Genomic DNA, 7,443 nt, shown 5'->3' on the forward strand with positions numbered 1-7,443 from the left:
CCCTGACACGCCGGACGTGTGACCCCAGACACGCGCGGACAAGAGCAGCCACCAGGGCAGCCGCCGACTGCCCGCCTTGCCATGGATTATCAGAGGGTCTCACGGTCAAACTCCTTGACCAGCAAACTCAAAACCTGTCACCAAATTTAAATCATAAAGTAAATGTCTAAGGAAATTCTTGTTTTATTTATGTATTTATAGGGACTCCTTACACAAATAACATTCCTGTTCTCCTAAGGGTTTCTTCTATAAATTGGAATGGCCGAGGAAAAGCATTGTCTAATTTTGACTTGATTATACACTTTCAAAAGAGAAAGAGGGAGTGAAGAGAAAAGCGTTGGAAAGTCTTCGACTCTGGGGCTCAGCACGTACAACAGACGTCTCGGACGCGAGATTCATCCGGGTTGTCAGGTAGTTCCAACGCAGAGGGAAGACTAGAGGAGCCCACCCCACCCCACCCCACCCCATCCCACCCCACCCCACAGAGAGAATTTCTACAGCTACTCTATCACAGTGCTCCAGCTAAAGCATAGGTTTCAAACTACAGAGTTTCAACTTAACATCTAAATTTTTAAACTGTAGCATTTCTGCAACAAATAAGCTCAGAGAGCTCGTCTCAGAAGAAAAATTAAAGAACTATTGCTCCGATGAATGAAAAGTCTGGCTGTCGCTCTTGCTCCGCCCGACTTCCAGGCTCAGGCAGACACGTACGGGGGCGGCAGCTCCTTGGTGGCACTATTCACAGTGGCGTCATCGTACGGGGGTAACAGCACCGTAGTGTCGTTGCTGGTAACATAAACCAGGACATCAGAGGAGTTCCTGCCATTGATGTATTGGTAGCAGTTCCAAACACAGCTAATCAAGTAACCCTTAAAAGCCAAGATAATGCTGATAAACAGAAGAATAATGAGGACCAAACAGGTAGGATTCACTGACATGATATCATCTTTGTAAGGAAAATCAGGAGGCAGCTGTCGTATGTATTCCTGGATGGAGTTTGGAGAAACAAGTATGGTGACCGCAACCAAGGTGTTCAGGGCAAAATCAAAGATCTGGTAGCAGAAGAATGGGATGATCCAGGCTGCCCATTGCTTGTATGCTCCGTACGTAGCCATGGCACAGATAAGGATCATGAGAACAGAAATCGCGATGGCAATGCACATGTTGGCATCATCCATGAACTCAAAGTCACCCCCGAGTTCAGAACTTGAAAAGTGGTAATGATCTGGATCAGCCAGGGCGCTCAACACAATCCGCAGCACCACAGCATTGAGGATCAGGTACCAGACGCCGAGCAGGATGGTGCCGGTGCCGACATGGCAGCAGAGGCAGCGGCTGTTGGAGCAGAACCGCGTCCAGGGGGCCACCATCTTCATCGCTCGGGCCGCGGGCGCAGTGGCGCGACTCTGCGCCCAAGTTCGCAAGAGCTTCGGCCGTAGGTCCTGCGCACCGTGCGGCTGTTGCCGGCCCCCCTCTCCCCGGCTACCCTCGCTCCCTCTTCCTGGCCCCCGACCGCCGCCCACTGGCCCCGGGCCCCACGCCTCTCCGCGCCTTATCTTTATTTTTAAAACAAAGCCGTTTTCAAAATATAAAAAAAGACCTCTTTTCAAAGAACCATTTAAATATGGCTTTGAAAACCACAACACTTTGTTTACAACAGATAGATGGTAGCACGAAAGCATTCATAGATGTTTATATAAATAAAAATTTTAGCATCATTCTGGCACCCTTTGGGGACAGGCTTTTATATTTATAGAAAATTACAATAACTCACAAATAAAATCAATAATGGCCTTTAGGGTAATTTGTATTTAAACTTGAATTTGAGCAACCAACGTAGATTGCTCATTTATCTGGGATCTGAACCCATATATCTGAAATCTGAAGGAGGACGTTAAAGCATGTTTCTTTGTCCAAGGTTTCCTTTTCTTATAAGAACACAAGTAGCGCTTCCCTGTTGGCTCAGGAGTAAAGAATAGGCAGAGAACACGGATTCTATCCCTGATCTGGGAAAATCCTACATGCTGCGGAGCAACTAAGCCTGCGCGCCACAAGTATTCAGCCTGTGCTCCAGAGCCCGGGGCCACAACTGCTGAAGCCCATGGGGCCCTACAGCCCATGCTCAACAGGAAGAGAGGTACCAGCAATGAGAAGCCTGCACACCACAACTGCAGAGGAGCCTCTGCTTGCCGCGACTAGGGAAAAGCCCGCACAGCAACGAAGATCCAGCACAGAGAGGAATGGATAAGCAAATAAGTCAACAACACGTTTTAAAAGAGAACACAGGTCGCTGGATGAGAGCCTTCCCTAATCCAAGATGCCCTCATCTTGAGCTCAGGTTTTCTAATCTCTAAAGTGGAGATATAGACTTCTGCCCTTTTCCTCCTGAGTTTGCGATGAGAACTGATTACGGTAATAGGTAGAGATGAGCTTTATAAACTTCAAAATCTCCTGCACAAAAGTGTTGTGAACATTATGACAGAAGAGGAAAGGGCCAGTGGTTTTAAATTTAAAACAGTACATTCAAGAGCGGTTCGGTTTGTAAGATCCGAGACTCACAGAGGTTGAGTTGCTGCATTGAAGGCAGCAGAACAATTCGCTGGCACAGGAGAATCACTGTGCCGCCTCCTGTTTCTGAATTTTTGGTCCGAGCTGTTTGTCCTGTTGAAGTGAGACAACGGAGCCCTTCTGTGTCCTCCACCTGCTCCCTCCCCACTTCCTTGGGGCTGTGCTGAGGACAAGAAGGAAGCTCCGCCTTCCCAGCAGCGAGATTGTCATGAGTCCATAGGAAATCTGTTTGGGGTTTACTTTATCACAGAGGGATGGGGGAGCCGGCCTGTCTGGAATGTGAAAGAACCCGAGGCTGAGAGCAGGGACCCGAATCTTGCCCAGCTCAGGGAAAGGCAGTCAGGGTCAGGGACCGTGGCTGGTGACAAGGATCCAGTGAAATCTCTTGGGGTCACACACCCCGAGCTGAAAGAAGATCTCGAGGCACCGAGGCATGCGTGCGTGTGTGTGTGTGTGTGTGCGGGTGTGTGTGTGTACGTGTGCGCCCACTGTTTTGTCTGGTTTCTCCCTGATGCTTCTCTACCTGTCCACAAGTTTTAACTTTCAAAGTATTTTCACATGCTACATTCTTGGTGACCCTCAACATGAGCCCTTGAAGAGGTTGATCTTTTCTCTCCCCACTTTGAAGGTGGGGAAACTAAGGTCCAGCATGGGAAAGGACGTCGTCAAGGTCACCCAGCAGAGCTGGGAGAGTTCAGGGTTTCTTCACTATATGGCAACTTATACCACAGTCCCTGTCGCTTTCCTAGGGGTGCCCTACAAGCCGGCCAAGAGAAGATGCTTTCGTGCTCCATCCTGGGCCCCCAGATTGGTGCCCAGAGCCTCCTCTCTGGTTGGCTGCTTTAAATTCCAGCCCAGTGTCCCGAGTTCCGCAGCTTTCTTTGGCCTCTCTTTTCTCTGAACTAGGCACTACACAGTCTTCATTAGATAGAAAATCATTCTCAGCTTGTGTTATTGCTGTTTTTAAAGGTAGAGCTTAAAGTGCTTCAGAGTAGATATTAATTCATGGAATGATGTGTTTTTCCGCAGCACCTGGTAAGGGCTCAGAATGTATAGACGCTAAGTAAAGTTCTGGGGATGGGTGTTTTGCTGTTGTAGCTGTTTATTCGCTAAATCCTGTCCAACTCTTTTGGGACCCTGTGGACTGTAGCCTGCCAGGCTCCTCTGTCCATGAGATTTCCCAGGCAAGAATACTGGAGCGGGTTGCCATTTCTTTCTCCAGGAGATTTTCCTGACTCAGAGATTGAACTTGCATATCCTAAGCTGGCAGGAGGATTCTTTACCACTGAACCCACCGAGGGAAGCCCTGGGGATCAGTATTAACAGCGATAAAAATGGACTTTTATTGGATGCTATGATAGCGGGAGAGATGTTAGAGCAAGAGTCCTAGGGATGGGTGATGGTGACTGGGAGCCAAGAAATGCCTACCACCGTGAAACAGCTTTTCAAGATCTGGGGACTAGCATTCTGGAGTATCAAAGCACATCCCCCAGGCCATCATATTAAAGCCTCAGACTTGTAGGTGCTGTGATTCCCATTTTTCAGAGAAGAAACTGAGTTTCAGAGAAGCTGAGAAACTTGGTCAAACCCATGATTTTGGGCAGGACAGAGCCAAGATTTAAACTCAGTCCTGTTGGAGTTCAAAGCATTTTCCAGAGGGTTTTCTCAGGTATCAACTTAAGAACATCATCTTGCATGTACGTAGTAGGTACTTAATCTGTGCTTATTAAGTAACATTCAATCTTGCCATAGTTCTTAGAGAGAAAAGGCAGCTGGTGGGAGCATGTTTATCTGCGTTTGTACTGGAGCCTCTAACACACACCGAGCTCTCCACAAGCCCAAGTCACAGCAGAGGAAGCCCAGACCCAGGGGAAGGGGCGTCAAGAGTGCAGCCGGAGCTTGCTCCCAGCGCCCTTCCTCCCTGCCCTGCCCCGTGCTGCTGCCCATTCACCGGCAGAGGCGAGGCTGAGCACACAGTGCCGGCGGAAGCGAGGCGGGAAGGGAGGCTTGCATTTCATCTCAGCATTTCTATTTCCCCAGAGTGGAGCCCGCTGCGGTCCAGGATGGACATAAAGCACTTAACAGAAATCTGTAATTCCAGCTCTCATTAATAACCAATCTTGGGAAGCGGAGCGCTCCCTATTACTGACGAGTACGATGCAGGTGCAAGTCTTTGGAGGGGTCCAGCAAGTCCCCGGTTCATTTTACAGTTGATTAGAGTGAGTGAAACTTTGCCCTGCTTGTAAGTTGTATGTTTAATATGAGAAGTTGGCAATACGTGAAGTTATCCAAATACCACAGGTGCGTTGGCAGGCCTCCAGCCAGTATCGCTCATCTTAAACAGCGTGGTGACCCCGCAGAAATGGGTCTGGGACACCATCACACAAGATGGGTAATTCGATTGAACCTCATCAGTCCCACTGAAATGAGAGGCCCTCATCACCTGACTGCGGATTCCCAAGGGTCTATAGGGCTGGCGAACCAGCAGCAGTACCCCTGCCGGCAGAATCTACAGTGAGTCTAAAAAAGTGTGAGGGGTCCTGGCTTCCTGCTGCTTGTGTTCCGTGTGGCCTGTGGCAAAGCTTCCTCCTTTGGGGTCCTCAGTTTTGCCGTCTGTGCGGTGGGAAAACTGGATTCGATGGGGTCTGACTTGCTGTGATTGAGCATGCTGCCTCTGGAATCCACTTTTGTGAGAACGCTGTTCTTCAGACCTTGTTGTTGTTTAATCTCTCAGTCCTGTCCGACTCTTTGTGACCCCATGGACGGCAGCACGCCAGGCTTCCCTGCCCTTCGCTATCTCCCAGAGCTTGCTCAGACTCGTGTCCATTGAGTCGGTGATGCCATCCAACCATCTCGTCCTCTGTCACCACCTTCTCCTCGTGGACCTCAATCTTTCCCAGCATCAGGGTCTTTTCTAATAAGTCAGCTCTTCGCATCAGGTGGCCAAAGTGTCAGAGCTTCAACTTCAGTATCTGTCCTTCCAGTGACTATTCAGGGTTGATTTCCTCTAGGACTGACTGGCTTGAGCTCCTTGCTGTCTAAGGGACTCTCAAGAGCCTTCTCCAGCACCACAGTTCGAAAGCATAAGTTCTTCAGCGTTCACTCTTCCTTAGGGTCCAACTCTCACATCCATATACGATTCTGAAAAAACCATAGCTTTGATTACACTGACCTTTGTCGACAAAGTGACGTTTCAGACCTCACGGGAAGTGATTTGCAGTAAGTCGACAGTGTTTGCTTTTCTCAGTCATTGCCCACGTTCTGGAGACTTCTTTAACATCTCCTTTCCTAACTAGCATATTCTCAAACCTCTTAGCACCAAATTATTTGCATTTTCTAAATACTCTGATGTTCTGGACATTTTGTTCCTGTTTTTCCATCTATTTTTGATTACACTTTTCATTCTCTGGACATGATCTCTACCTGGAAGACTCCTATTCATTCTTTAATACTCATCTCAAAATCCCATCTGACTGTACTAGTTTGCCTGGCACAGTGAAAAGATCCTGATGGGTGAGTCATTAGACTCCACTTTGAATCCTGCTTCTGACACTTATGACTTTGGGCCAGTTATCAAAACTTTTAGAAGCTGCAATTCATTAGTTGCAAAAAAATAAGTGTCCACCTATTGAGAGGACTCAACACACAATAGGGGCTCAAAAACTCTCCCCTCTCCTGGCGCCTGAGACAGTTAGCATCTTCCTTTAAAGACTTTCTTTAAAATGAGTTGGTAAAAATTTCCTGTGAAAGACCACGTAATAGATAATATAGGCATTTCAGGCCATATGGCCTCTGTTGCCAGGACACAACTTTCAAGTTGTGATGTGGAAACAGCCCTAAATAGTGTGTAAATGAATGGGCGTGACTGTGTCTTTAAACATATGTAAATGATGGGTGTGGCTGTGTCCCAGTGCAACTTAGGGATAAAAGAAGGTAGAGTGCTGGGCTTGGAACCTGGGTTGCATTTTGCAGACTCCTGCTCTAAAACATTTTGGGGAAAGACGGCTTACTGCTTAGCCCTGGTGGATTACATGTCAGTCTCTACTGCACTTCCCTGGAGAACACGGGTCGCTTTATTTTCCCCTGTATCTCAAGCACTGGGCTGATGCATCGTTTCATGTAACTCTATCAGCAATCCCATAAACTAGACGCTATTGTATCTCTGTTTTTCAGATGGGAACACAGAGGCACAGAGAGGTGAATACTTTTTCTGGTAAATGTTAGAGCAGTTTGGTTCTAGAGCTTCAGTCTCAACCATGACCCCACAGTGACTGGGACACAAAGACATGGCAGCCGTTAGCTAGCTGAGGACTGACGCCTGTAACATCGCAATTTTCCTATCCTGCATTGATGTGTCTGATTTTCAGAACCCAGAAACAGGACTTAAATTTCTCCCAAGCCAGCATTGATTGAGCATCTGTTCTGGTTAAATTCCACCCTGGGACATTGGCCTCATCTCTCAGCCCTGCCCTCTCAGGGGTTTGCTCCCTCTGTCTCTTGCTTTGGAAGTGACCACCCTTTTTAGATTGGACTTGCCCGAGCCAGAGATGACTGTTCAATTAATTTTGCATAGGTGAAGACCCGGACAGAGATTGAGTTAGAAATTGTGCTGGTTCTTCTGGTGACTTGCCAAGTCCATTTGCTGTGGATTAAGTCCCAAATCCTCATGGTTTAAAAACAAAGATCTGTGCACTTGGCATTGGAGGGCTGAAGGTTCTTGAAATTCTGGTTCAGTCTCTGAACACTCCTGGTTTAAATTAGGGGGTGGGGCGAAGGGGGAGGGGATGTTGTTTTGATGTTACAGAGGCGTAAAATGCAGGCAACAGAAACCTACGTGAATGCTGTAGGCTTCAGTGTTTGAGTACTTATCATTTC

At 47.8% G+C, this 7,443-nt stretch overlaps 1 pseudogene; it reads right to left on the bottom strand.

Moving 5' to 3' along the window:
- Positions 1–478: 478 nt before the first annotated feature.
- On the bottom strand, positions 479–1,446 carry LOC138434494 (lysosomal-associated transmembrane protein 4B pseudogene; annotated as a pseudogene).
- Between the last annotated feature and the right edge of the window lie 5,997 nt (positions 1,447–7,443).

Source organism: Ovis canadensis, chromosome 2, assembly GCF_042477335.2.
Source record: "Ovis canadensis isolate MfBH-ARS-UI-01 breed Bighorn chromosome 2, ARS-UI_OviCan_v2, whole genome shotgun sequence".
Classification (NCBI taxonomy): domain Eukaryota; kingdom Metazoa; phylum Chordata; class Mammalia; order Artiodactyla; family Bovidae; genus Ovis; species Ovis canadensis.